The sequence below is a fragment of the Protopterus annectens genome, chromosome 3.part0 (assembly GCF_019279795.1).
Source record: "Protopterus annectens isolate FY-2018-M chromosome 3.part0, PAN1.0, whole genome shotgun sequence".
Classification (NCBI taxonomy): domain Eukaryota; kingdom Metazoa; phylum Chordata; order Ceratodontiformes; family Protopteridae; genus Protopterus; species Protopterus annectens.
The window spans coordinates 1,901,406,243-1,901,421,162 of NC_056731.1; the positions used below are offsets into that span (position 1 = coordinate 1,901,406,243).

At 39.4% G+C, this 14,920-nt stretch overlaps 1 protein-coding gene across 5 annotated transcripts in view; it reads left to right on the top strand.

Annotated features, from left to right (window-relative positions):
• RNF144B (ring finger protein 144B) overlaps positions 1-14,920 on the top strand; it is a 1,090,613-nt gene that overhangs the window by 771,053 nt on the left and 304,640 nt on the right. The gene's annotated exons all lie outside the window — the stretch shown is intronic.

Consider the following 14,920-nt stretch of genomic DNA (forward strand, 5'->3'; position numbering starts at 1 on the left):
TCAGATTATGAGTACACATACCAAACTTGGTAATTTAGTATGACAATTAAGGCATCCATGCGTCCATCTGTGCATCCATTTTCTAAACCAGTAGCCTTGGTGATGAGTCATGGTGGTGGCAAACTGAGCAGGGCAGACCAGACTTCTCTGTCCCCTGCAACAACCCCAAAGCCCATTGTGTGGAATCCTCAAGCAGAAAGATATAATCTCCAACATATGCTTGGTCTGCCCCAGGACCTCTCTCTGTGGGAGGTACCCAGTGGACATCTTCACAAGGAACCCAGCTCACCTCTGTGACCCACTGAACATGCAGGAGCAGTGGCTGTACCTCAGATTGCTGAGCTTTTCACTCAGTTGTGGAAAATGAGTTGATCATAGCTGCACGTGGATGTTATTTCTGCAACTGCAGTCTGTGATATCATTTCTGTTACTACCCAAGGTTCATAAACATGGGAAAGGAAGGGCACATAGACTGGATAGTAAACTGTGAGCTTTTTCCTGATGTCACCACCAAAATCTGTTGCAACCCCTGCATTACTGCTGCACCCATCAACTGGTCATTTTCCAGAAACCCTTAGTAACACTAATGAACAAGACTGCAATATACTTAATACTTTGACTCACCACCTGAAGTAACTGTTTCTCCAGACAAGCAAACCCAATCTTTCCCAAGAGAAAACTGTAACGAGATATTGACTTTCATCTCATTTTGCTTCACACTCAGCAGGCAGTTGCTCTAGAACATGCTGGATAGCACAGTCCCTTGATACTATGGGAGCAGCAGCATCTGCAAACAGCATAGCTGTTACTCTTGCAGTCCCAAACTGGATACTCTGTAGACTTTTGGTGCTGTTTGATTTCTTACTCATGAAGATCAGGCAGGAGAAGGAAATGAGGCACATCTTATTTGGAGTCCTACACTCCCCTCGACCATCTTTGACATAATACAACAAATGCAGACACAACTCTTATTGTTTAGGAACCAAATAGCAGCAGCAGCTCGGGGTCTTACTGTTGTAGCACTTCCCTGAAGACCCTTCAAGATCATGTTCATATGCCTTCTGCAACTCTACAACCACGTATAGGCAGTACTGCCAAACTCCCATGAACCCTCCAGTATCTGTTCATGCGCAAAGAGCTGATCCATACTGACTCCATGCCTATATAGAATCCACATCAACTTCTGAATTGGAGATTCAGCTCTTGAACATGGTCTCCTTTCCAGCACTTGGCATGCGTTTTTTAGAGAGGCTGAGGAATGCAAGTCCTTTACATAGGTACCACACCCTCTTGCCCCTTTTTTGAAAATGGGGACCACCACCCTAGCCTGCCTATCCACAGTTACAGTTCCAGCCTTCCATACAACAATGGAAAGGCTTCTTAACCACAACACCCAAACACTGTCCAGTGCATGCAGAATTTTCATCCAGATCTCATCTACTCCTACAGCCTTTCCAGAGTGATCTCACCTACTGAAGTGGAGCTGTTTCCACCATTTGCTTCTGATACCTCCTCCACAGAGGAGGGCATGTTCACCCAATTCATGAGTTCCTTCTGCCTCACAACAGCTCCCCCAGTCAAGGTCAGCATTTTTTCACACTTGTGGAAAAGCTTAGGCAGTAGATTTCCTCTCTCATCTGAGTCCTTGGATGATGTGCCAGAACATCTTTGAGGTCACCCAAAAGCCATTCTTCATAACTTGCTAAACTCCGCTCACACTCCCATTCTTCAATTTGTTGAAATACACAGCCACTGCCTTCCTGAATTGGCAGTACTTCTCAGTCATGTCTGTACATTCCTAGTGTTATCATGTTACAGAAAGCCTCTTTATGTAACCTGATGGTTTACCATGTGTCAGCATTTCAGATGGGTTTGCCATTGTACTTTAAATCCTCTGAGGGATTGTTCACATCCAAGAGCATACCCACAGATTCCACATCACCTTGCCACATTCAGACTGCAGTGTCCTCTGAGCCACTGGATCCTACCTGCTCCACCTTGGTAGTCTGACTTTTGTTGCTGACCCTTTTGATCATTGATGGTAGCTGCTCTGTTCATATTAGTTTTGTGGACATGTTTCCAAGTAAATTTCCTTCTACATATTGCTGTGATGAAAGATATTCAAGATCTGTCTGTCCTTGGCAGCTCTAGACACCTAACCACATGGCTTTCAAGTACAATGATGCTTGCATTGTCTTTTTCCCTGCTGCCTTTTTATTAGGGATCTTACAGAATTTCTAAAATGATCAGAGAACTCAGTAACAGTATTAGGCCTTTATTAAACAAAACAAGAATTCTGTAGTTTTCACATATAACATATTATACATTGAAATAATCCTAAGCAATTTTTGCACAATGTCAGCTATTTACTTCATTTTGATCAACAGGAACCCCAATATTGCTGTAGTTCTCTCCTCTGGAGGTGTTTAACCAGTTTTCTTATTACCTTTATAATTCTGCTGGTGTTCTCTTTGTTCACTGTGTAATCTTCCTCCTTTGAGCTGTATGATTGCTAAGCTGCAGTTCATTGTGGGACCCAGTAGGCCAGTCAAGCAAAAACTCATAAAACCTGAATCTGTTTTCCTCTGAAGATCTGAAGTTATCCTTAGAAGATATATTTTTTTCTCATCTCCATCCTTCTTAATTGTTTTCTTTGTAAAAATGCAGTGTCTGTACCATTTGTAAAAGAGACATAGTTGTTCCACTGCACAAAGAATGCTCTTCTTGTGCCTGCAACACTTTTTGTCCAATTGCTGTTTCATTATTTGAGCATGAAATTCCAGGTCTCAACATGATTTTCATCCTGGGCATGGTATGGAGACTGCCCTTGTAATATTCACCCATCTAGTACATAGAAACTGAGTAAAATCCACTCAGTTGGTGTCTTATTCCCAATTTCTCTAAAGTGTTAATAGAGCAAACCATCCTGTCTTTTTTCACAGTCCTAGCAGTTGTGAGTTATTAGTTTCTGTGAGGGCTAATTTATTAGTTATCTTACAGGACCAAAATAACTAAGTAAGCAAATACTACTACATTCTCATCCATCTCTTTCTACTTGCAGCTAAGGCTGTTGAACAGCCCCAATGACCATTACCTTTTGTCGGACTGTAATCTTTGTGGCTGCAGCTGACTGATCATACCGGACGTTTGCTGCTCTTATGCTTGTCTTTGGTCTCCTTTGTAAAGCCATAGTTTTGTCCTGCAATTCAGCACATACTCTACAGGTGACTCCTTGTGGAAATCACATTCACCCCCCCCCAATCTAGAATTAGGTCTTGGAGCCCCCTGACCCCATGACAATAAAGCAGCTCAGGTGGTAAAAACCTTGATTGTCTTAACATACCTCTCCATATGCAAGAAGGAGACAGAGTCAGTACTTTACTATAAGGTCTCACATTATCCATGGATATTCCCTGAAATGATTCCTTAATAACAGACAATGGCACCAACGCAGCCTTAGCTTCAAATCGTCATAATCCAAACAGCTAAAGTCGGACATTTTTAGACTGATTGTCCTTGGTCATTTGGGTGCTGATTATGCACATTCTGATGCCAGAATACAATTATCAAAGCCAGCGCTACTTGATAAACAAGAGGAAATGCTGTAGACCATAATTTAATAAAGAATTGAAGAAATTTATTTGGGAGGGAAAGAGGGCAAGAATTAAGTGAGATAAGTTTTTTTCTCCCCCCAGAGTAAAGTAGTGTAGGATAACCTGATTTGAATAGCTACTTTAGAGCTACACAGTTAAAGCTCGAAAACATAATACAAGCAAAAGACTACAAATCAGCATGGAAAGAAATAATGTTGAAATTGTGTGGGGGGGGGGGGAGTCAAGAATTGTGAAGAGAATAGGATTTTGGATGCAGGCACTTAAGGAGAATAATAACTGCAATACAGAATATTATATTTACAAAGTAGCATAAAATATTTTGAGAACTAAGCCAACAGAGGAATGGAGAAAGGAGATTTTACCAGTAGTGATGACTGCAAGTACTGGTACAGAAAATATGCATGAGGGAGCTGGAATTTCGTGGAGAAAATTAGCACAAGGGCCCAAGGTATGGTGAGCAAATAACTAGGGAAGGAAAAGTCATAGAGTGAGATAAGGCCAAACAGAAGTTTGGACTGCAGGTTGGAAACTGCTTTCCCTACAGGGACGGATAACAAGAGTATAAGCAAAGAGAAAGGGAGCGAGGTGAGTGTTAAATGAAAGACCAGCTTTGATTGAGTCTAGAACAGAAAGTTGTAGTGATAAAAATAGGATAATTAGTGGGGTATATAAAATAATGCATGGGTAACTAACAATCAATCAGATGAAGTTAGAAAAGCCTGGGAAATAAGAATGGAAAGCAATATACAACAAAACAACGGCTCGTAGGTGTGAAGAAAATCTAGAAAATTTAGAAATTTTGCATGGAAGTGTTTACATAGGTATTTTAGGGTCTATATTAATTCAGCAAACGCTTAAAAAAGCGAACACTGATTTATCGACCCCATGTAAGCGAAAGCTTACAATCCCGAACACTTAGAACAGCAATTTTTTTTCCCCAGGGAAAAAAATCGCTGTTCCAAAAAAAAAAAGAAGAAAAAAAAACTTTAAAACATTACATAAAGTGGGGGGCTGTGCCCCCACATCCCCCTACTTAAATATACCAACTCCGAGATCCCACTATAGTGACAAAAATGGCAAAATAACGAAGGCGGCCAAGCAATTTCTTTCCCAGGGAAAGAATTTGCTTATATGCCGTTGCGTGCTTTCAAGTTCAATCAAGACGCATTCGAAAGAATGCATCTTCGATCATATAATAGGGAACCGTATTTTATACCCAAAATAGGCATCAGAGAATTTTTCCACATGTAGACGGAAGTTGCTAGTGGTGCAATGGAAGTGTGACAGGTACCTGAGAGCATGTTTTTGGACATTCAGTGAGTTGATACATTTTAGAAATTCCCAACAGGGTACTTTGTAAGAAATGTTTGTGGGAGGAAACTATTTTAATGAAGGAAATTATTCTTTTGAGCTGGGATATAGGAAACAAATTGCCTAAACACAGTAAGGCCTTACTAAGTTTAGTGCTGTTAGCTGCTAAAAAATATTTATTTGAAAATGGAAATTAAAAAACAAAAGCAACTGTAGCAGAATTATTGAGTGTTGTAAATAAGGTAAAAGAATTGAAGGTGGGATTTTTAGAAAAGGGAAGGAGTAAATTGCATATAAATAAATGGAATCTATGGGAGCAATACATACAAATAATGTTCAGGAGGAGTGAGGATTCAGGGAAGACAGGACTTGCGTAGTTTGTGCGTTGTTAAATTGTTAAGAAAGAATGTTTATATAAAACAATAAATCTTTTTAGTGAAGTGTTTTCTCTTTTATGATTGAATTTGTACTCCTGTCACTATGGAATATTTAATGTTAATAAAAACATTACCCCCTCCCCCATTACACAGAGGAAGCTATTTAGTATAGATCTTTGAATCCAAAGCTCGGTTTTCAGCCCGATTTTCACTCGCCTTTGGTGAAGAGCAAGCAGCTGTGTCTCATTTTGGGTCTGCTTCACTCTGTCTTTCTATTGTACCTTTAGCTGTTTCATTCTTTTGATTGATTTTAAATCCTGTCATTTTCAGCAGCAGCTCAACTTTTTATGATTAAGTTGCATTCTGAAGATATCGAGTTGCTCTGCTGCATGACATTCACTCACCAGAGCTGCTACCAGCCTCTGGTCTAACTGGTCTAAACCTCGGCTATACAGAAGGTGGCTATCATTTCTTCTTTGGTCATACTGGCAGGCTTGAGGCCTTTTAGTTTGCATTCTTTAGTTAATTTTTACCTGTTTCCTGACTGTTCTGTTTAAAAAATTCCCTGCGAGGTTCACAATATACCTGTATCACTGCAAACCAGAGATGTGATGGACAGGAGCAGTGGTCTCATGCTCCAACTTCTACTACTAAATTCTGTCAGATGGACCAGGTGCTGTGGTTTTATCATCTGCACAGATAGTGCTGCTTTAAATGCAATGGTATAGGCTTTAAATCTTGCTCCTAATACCATAAAATAATAGATGCTGGGCAATTTATCCTCAAGAGAGTTCTGCAAATGCTCAGTGTTGCCTCAGATAATAGCCAGTGAATCTGATGTAATGGATAGATGCTTCCCTGTCATCTCTGTTTCTGGCCTGGTGGATATAGCCATCCTGAGGCAGTGTAGTAACTGCCTCATGATCACTGACAACCATTTAATTTTAGAACAGGCCACACATTGTGTGAGAAATGTAGATGCACAATGTCATTGGAGACAAAGCTCTCACATACACACATGAAAAATGCAAGCCAGGTTGTTACCGTTGCACCCAAAACACCCACTGCCAATGCTAAAGAACAAACACATACACCCACATATGTGGAGGCGCTGATTTCCTGAAAATATCTCTCAGTGACCCTGCACACTCTCAAAAAAGACAGCACCTCACACAACACATAACTCTGAAAGTCATAGTAGCCCTGCTTCCAAGTCCATAAGGTAACACTCTGTCCAGCCAAACATTCTAGTTGTAAGACATATTAATGTCCTCCTTACCAGGTTAAACAAGAAGATCACAGTAAGCTGCTTGTCTGGAGCCAGGATCCGCAACATCACGCATACACTTAGGTCTTTAAATCACAAGTACCATTATGACATTGTCATAGTTCATGTGGGCATAAATGACTTAAGGCATACCTTATACATGATGGAGCTCTCTGAGTACGTGCCCCAGACGGGTGTGAATCTAGCCTTGAGCAGTATCCTGCCTTCACCAGTGGTAATGTCACAGTACCAGCAAAAAAATGATTGACTTCAACAACTGGCTTAGTTTCTGGTGTCACAACAAGAGGATCCAATAACTGTCAGCCTGGGGAGACATGATCGACAAACCATGATGCTTTGCCAGAGATGGTTTGCATTTACCACCACTTGGCTTCTGAATATTGGCAAAAACAATATCTATCCCCATAGTGCCTTTTTTAGGCTGTGCCGAGTTGTTACACCCCTCCAACATAACAAAACTCATGACTACCTAAAGGTACTGCTGCTAGGAATTTAAATAAAAAAACTGTACTTCCGGGAAGCATTCTTTACCCTGGAGAACGCATACGTATGTGCAGTCATGTAAACATGGTTCAGAAACATAGAAAGCACCCTGGCTATCAAAGGCTACAGTGCCTTTCATACATTTAGGTCCCTCTCAGCTCAGGATAAAACAAAGGGAGGAGGTGTCTCATGTTCATAAAGGAGAAGTACACTGCTAGACTGGTCCAACCACATGACTCATTTGAGCTGCTCCATGCCCAACTAACCGTAAGTGTGACCCCCTTTCATATTCTTGCTAGGTACAGATCACCTAACATGGGTCTGGAAAACCACACCTCCTACCTAAACAAACCAAAATCTCTTGACATTCAGCCTAACACCATATTTATGGGTGACTTCAACTATCCCTCCATAAACTGGTAGAGTTATACTACCCGTAATTCACTTGCTCAGAGGTTTTTGGATATTGTCAATGCAAACAGCCTGGAGCAACCATATAGACGTACAGATATCCTAGACCTAATACTCCCAAACATAGGGGGATGCTACTCCCTCCCATGCATTAATTCCTCCCTGGTAAGATTCTTAGTATTAAAACTAACCTAGAACCCCCAGCAAACTCCAAACCTGTTAAGAACTTTGCTATGACCAGTTGCCTGAAATTAAGTAGCAGTTTATTTAACTTCCAAGCTCCTGCAAACCCAGATGACACTGAGGCCTACTTTGAGCTGTACACAGAAGCACTGCACAACTAAATTCATAGCTGCATAGAGAAGGCAGTACCTTTCCAATCAAACCTCTGACTACTGGCAAAAATAAACCACCCTGGTGGACTCCTGGCATAAAACAGGCTATTCAACAAAAGGAAAAAAAATCCTGTCCAAAGCCAAGAAGGAGCAAACATGACAGTGTAAAAAGATACTCGCCTGTCTAAACAAACAAATTAGAGAGCTGGTCAAATCTGACAAAGCTAGCATACTAGGTGAAAGATAACCATATGGCTTTTTTTAATCATGTTCGTAACCTCAGGGGAAACACTCACCCATGTGCCGAGTTAATCATGAATGGCAACACTTACATCCAGCCTGAAACTGTAGCAAACCTGCTGGCCGACAAGGTCAGTTCAATCTCCCCACCCATCACCTCCCACTACATCTAAAGAAATACCCACAACCGTCCCCCTGCCAGTCATTACAAAGGAACAGGTCCGTACTGTGCTCGCTAAAGCCAAAGAATACAGCCTGCATGGGTCCCGACAACATTCCAGGATACTTCTTAAATAGCTTAAAATAGAATCTATCAGGGCCACTAAAAACCCTCTTTGACCACAGCCTCTGGACTGGCTTGGTCCCACAAGAGTGGAAGACTGCAACAGTCATCCCTCTGCACAAGGGAGGCCTGTCAACTGACCCAGGGAACTACAGACCCATAAGCCTGACCAGTCTTATCTGCAAGACCAGGGAGAAAATTATCATGGATCTGATCAGTAATGACATAGGAACTCTCTAACAACTAGACCAGACCCAGTTTGGCTTTGTCAAAGGGATATGAATCTGTTGGACTTCTTCGACAAAGTCACCAGGGCCATGGATGAGGGTAGAATGGTACACACCACTTATCTGGCCAAAGCTTTCTACACAGTCCACTATTCGGGGATCATAGATAAATTTACTGAGGCATAAACAACTACATCTTGCAATAATACGAAAATCAAGACCACTGGTTCAGACCAAAAAGTATTTTATTCTCTAGCGCCTCAGCAGAAAACCTTCCAGGAGTTACAAACTTCAGCTAAAAATGTGCTATCTTTTATACAGAAAACACAAACTCAATCAAATAATACAATCAAACAATTAAATAAAATTCTTCCAATTAACCTCTCCAGTCAGTGCCATAGGGACCAATGTATCATATTTAAGAACAAAGAAAGACTCTTTGTATGACAGTTTTTCTTTTAAAAGAATTTCATCATCATTTTCAACAAATACGTACAACCCTGAAGCATAGAAAAATCATTGCCATGTACATCTCTAAAATGATATGCCAAAATCTTGTCTTCCTTTTGATATCAGGGGCATAAAAAATCAAATCTTACATATGATACTTTGGTCCCTATGGAACTAAATGGAGAGGTTAATTGGAAGTATTTTATTTAATTGTTTGATTGTATTATTGATTGATTGAGTTTGTGTTTTTTATATAAAAGGTAGCACATTTTTAGCTGAATTTTGTAACTCCTGGAAGGTTTTGTACCGAAGCGCTAGAGAATAAAATACTTTTGGGACTGAACCAGTGGTCTTGATAAACCACTACATCATCAGATGGATAGTCATCTGTCTCACTTGAAAGTACATATGTTGTTTGGATAGGTGATCCACTTCCAATGAGAAACCTATTACTAGCAGTGTCCCACAGGGCTCAGTGTTGGGACCCTTCCTGTTTGGTATATACTTCTCTGAAGTGAAGGCCAATGTTGGGGGCCTCTGGCTCACCAAATTCGCTGATGACTGTAAGCTGGGAGCAATCACTGAATCCCCAAATGATGTTGACATCCTTCAGACAGGCCTAAAAAAGATAAATGACTGGTGCCAAACTCATGGTCTGAGACTAAATGCTAAAAAGTGCATAATCATACCCTTCAGTAAATCAGACATCCCTGCAAATTGTAATACTGAGAGCGCACTCCTAAAAGTAGACCCACTGGTGAGGGCTCTAGGAACACAGGTAGATAATAACCTAAACTTTGACCACCAGGTAGCTACAATAGTGAGGAAATCCTTCTGTGTGACTCAACCTACAAGTAAAAGCATGGCATCAAGTTCAAAGGAAGTCATACTGACATTGTACCCGGCCCTCATCAGGCCCATAATTGAGTACATTGCTCCCTTCTACATGTACCTAACCAGACACTTACACCAGTGGGAGTAGCCCCAGAGGTTTCTTCAGTAAAAAATACAAAGTGTTAAGATGTATGTCTTATGCAGACCAACTAAAGGCCCTATCCTTTTATTCCGTCTCATATTATTTATTGAGTGGAGACTTATGCCTGACCTACAACAAATTCTCTGATCCAACCCTGATGAAAATGTTACATATTCACAAGAAGAATTTTGCAAGGGTTATGCATTCCATCGACCTGAACCTTATTTGTGGCTCTTAACAGAACTTGCACTAGAGAGAGATTCGTATCTAAAAGGCTACCTCATCTATGGAATAAACTTCCCATCTTTGTAAAACAAAGTCTGTCCCTCACTTTCTTCAAAAAGAATCTGGATAAATGGAAGGGTATTCACTCTTGGTGCACTGCCCATGTCCCTAATGGACAGAAGCAGTCTGTAAAATGACTCAGGACTACAACACCCAAAGACCCACTACCCTGATAATATTACATCCCATATTTGGTGAATTAAGATGTAATGTTGTTATATCCTGGGTATTATTGGCTAGGCTTGCAAAGGCTGTTGTGCCATTAGCCTAGTAATCTCCTGTGAGCCTATGTACAGCCAAATAAGTTTTATATTGTACATTTGCAAATCAGAGTTATAATCCGTGGCTTTCAGATATTTCATTCACAGTCTGACAAACATTAATTCAAAGTTGTCCAAGAATGATGTTTTGTGTGTGTGTGTGTGTGTGTGTGTGTGTGTGTGTGTGTGTGTGTGTGTGTGTGTGTGTGTGTGTGTGTGTGCACATGCATGCTCGCTGTCACACACACACACACACACACACACACACACACACACACACACACACACACACACACACACACACAAAATATTTTCCAAAAAGGGGGTTAATGATGCCTTTCCAGTATCAGTACCACATTCCATGTTTTTCATTCTGATCATTCCAAAATTAGCAAGTCCACACTAGCAAACCATAAATTCAGTTACCTTTTACCCTTAAAGTAAGACAACCCTTAAATATTTTATGGTAGCAGTAATTTGAGCAATAAGTTTTCGAAAGGCTGAAGCCAACCGTTGTTAGTACACTATTCCAATGCATATACCCTTAAGCTCATAATAAATCGGAAGCCACTAGCATTTAAAATTGGTTAATTACAGGTGCATGGAATCTGGTTTGAGTTTTGTTTCAGGAATGCAGTCCACTGTGCATCTGTTAGAAGTAAGGCAGTAACTCAGCTGGCAGTCTGTCTCTATCTCTCTCTTCCTAACAAGTTTTAGGCAATCTTTCTATTTGGATTTAAAAGTAGATAATACTCAAGAGGGGAGTGGGGAGATTTGTTGTTACTGAGCAGACTATATATCTGTTCACATCTCTTTGAGAGGTGGGGGCACAATGTTGCTGTTATGTTAGCTTCTGATATACACACTGGGGAAGGCTGTAATGCTGCAGGCAGTTACCACATGCAGGCACAAGGCAGGCCATGCAGGAACAGAAGACTGTGTTGGCTGAATTATTTTTTTATCTGTGTCCCGGGGTGGGGGACTATTCAGGTTGTAAAAGCTGTACTGCCTGAAGTATGACAGGCATATGCCTCAGTGAATCCTTTACTCTTGCATAAAAACTTCTCTGCTGCTTGCAGTATGATGAGCCTAGGCTCAAGTAAGTGTCTCAGCCCCTCGAGTAGAGTAATTGGGCCACATTAAGTAAGACATTGAAGTTAGTAGGTGATATCAGCAGCCAAGTATATTAAACTTAAATGGATGATTCAGGCTGGTTTGAAACTATTAGATATGTATTGCCATTTTACCCATGTATATTCGATGAAGTACAGACCATTTAACTAACATACAGCTCAAATGTATTTCCACAGCCAGTAAATCTATGTGTATGTTGTGCTCCAAAAACCTTCATGCATAGCTCTGACTACACGTTTGTCTTAAAAGACCTTAGTGAATAAATTTGCCTTCACAAAAATTTAAATGAATGGAGACTGGTGGTAACTGTTTTCATCTTAATAAACACAGAAAAATGTAAATGCAGAGTGTAATCCTGCCTTACAACAAAAGTATGTTATAGTTGTATGAAGCAGTAAATGAGTTTACTTTGAAGTATCACTGTATTAACTCCCTGATGTGCACTATGCTCTCCACACAATCCCACTGTCCCCATGTGACTGCCAGTAGTTGAAGTAAATTCAAGGAAGTTTAAAGCACTTTTTTGCAAAAAATTAGTATCTGTGATGTAGCACTTTCTATTAAGTGCCAGTAAGATAATCCCCAGTAGGTCAGGTGCCATACTTTGGACTTCAGTAGGACAAAGTAGACCCCAGTGTACTGTTAGCAAATATTTAGGAAAGATCTGGAACTAGAAACTTGTCAGGGTTGGAAGGACATGGTTCATCTGTAAAACTTTAAAACCACAAGCAAGAGAATTAAACATCAATTCAACAGGATGAGCGCTTTCGTCTTGATAAATGCAAGACTTCCTCAGATGTTTACAAATTTTAAACACTATGTTTAAATCCCCCTCCATTTTCCACGTCAGCTTGTTGCTAGCCAATCAGTAACAGTGTTGCAAACACACCCTTCACCAAGTTTTACTCTATAAATTAACATAACTTATACTAGTGGCTAATTTTAAAAACACATTTTAAAGTACTTTTAAACTACACATTCATCTTACACAACCCTTGTGCTAAACATTTTTATCTTTCTAGAGATTCTAACCTTAAAATACTATTAATAGATACATGCTTGTTCAAACCCAGTTAATTGGTAGTGTTTAATCATAACTGCCAATATAATTCTTTCTTTTCTAACAAAATTGTCCAAGGTCCACCCCTATCATTCCTTTTCATTTTTCTCCAAAATAGTGAACTTAAACCAGTGTTTATTATTCAATGCTATATACTTAGCCAAAACATTGTTAATGTGTTTTTTCTTAATGTCATAGCAGTGTTCATAGATACATACCTTTATTGACCTTTCTGTCTTACCTACATAAAATGCAACATATGCCTGACATAAAGCTATGTACACCACCGCTCTCAATGTGCAATCCTATCTCTCATTGATCTGCACTCTCTGTCTGTTGACACTAATACTATTACCTAACAATATGTATTTACAATAATGACAACATCCACAACAATGCATCCTACAGTAATTTGTGGACTTAACTCCAAAAACTGGTCTTTCCGAAATATTTTTGAAAGTCAGACCTTTTGTATAAATAATACAAGGACACTCGTCCAACTTGTGCTGAATATTCGGTTCTTCCATCAAGAATGCCCAATTTTTGGCCCATATAGTTTTGATCTTTTTACTCTCTAAATTAAAAGTTGTTACTCTTCCACATTTAAAATGCTCTTGTTTTTTTTTTTTTTCAAAAGTTTTAAGTCCACTATTTTCACCCTCCTTACCTTTACCGAGCAATGGCTGGTAAAATTGTATATTTCTTTTCTCTACTACTTCCTGTTCAGTATTGTTAATCAAATTAAGAGGGTATCCTCTGTTCAAGAACATATAGTGTTTTATATTATTCCAAAACACCTTTGGTTCTTGGTACCATTCAGGCTGCTCTAACATATTGGCCCTTTACTACTGATTTTTTCTGTGCTGCTGAGTGTGCACTACTGTAATGCCATAACCCATTCAAATGTGTGGGTTTCCTATAAACAGATGACACATATTTACCTTCCTCACTATCTTTTTCTAACAACACATCAAGAGAGGAAATCTTCATCTTTTCAATCTGAAACATGAATCTCAAGACCGTAGTGGTCTCATTTATGTACTCCTGGAACCTTTTCAATTCAAATTCACTCCCTTTCCTTAAAATAAAAATATTGTCCAGGTATTGTACATACACTTTTAAACATTCTTTATATTCATTATCCAGGAGAAACTTCCTTTCCCATTTTGCCATCACTGTGTTAGCTAACAATGATCCACAGCTTGCCCCCATCGCTACCCCTTCTTTTTGTAAATAATATCTGCCCTCAAAGAAAATGAAATTGTTTTTTAATATCAATTCTAGCAACTCTTCATAAAGATTCACCTGGGACTGAGCTACATGATTGATGCCTAAAAGTGTTTTTATCACGTCAGCTTTTGTGTATGTCTATCTTGTTGAAGAATACTTGTCTCTTGATTTGCCAGAGTTGGATATTAGCGTGGTCTTGAAGCTTCACAATCTAGTGATTAAATATGGGGAGTTTGCAGGCTTACAGAGGTGAAAAGCCCATAGAGTCAGTAGTGAAGATGTACATTTCAGATAGTCAGCAGTGACATCCAGTAATTATTTTGTAGTAAACTGTTGCTAAAGTGTTGTCTAATTCTAGTTACAAAACATAACTTACTGCTTATTGTTGCTTCATTTTTTCTAACCTTTTTTGTGGTATTTTGTAAAATTTGCTATCACTGCTCATGTTTAGTATCTTGGAGAAATTACCTCATATTTTAACCTGCCTAAGTTTTGTGATATTCTGTAAAACTAGGCTGGCTCAACAGTTGTGTTGCTAAACCAGATCATAGCTGAGTGCAGCACCATGTCTGCTGCCTTTTGTCAGGAGCTGTGACTACTTAACCCAGTATTTGCAACAAAGAATATATAGAATGAATTTCCAGACATAAAATTATATTTATTGTTACTACTGGTATATATTTCAAAAAGTAATCATGCACAAGATGAAAAAGTGAGACATGAATGCAGAATCATGTAATTATTGTAGCTTGGCTAAGCTGTTCCATGGCTTGTGAGATTACAGATTTAAATAACTCAAGTTATCTGCCTCATTTTGTTTTAATGCAGACATTGTTGATTAACTGTTTAACCTGCATTGATATCTGAGTGATAAATTCTTTTTTTAATATGATAGTCTGCTGTTTTCTGTAAAGTCTGTAACATGTACAACATTGTGTGTGTGCGCATGCATGTGC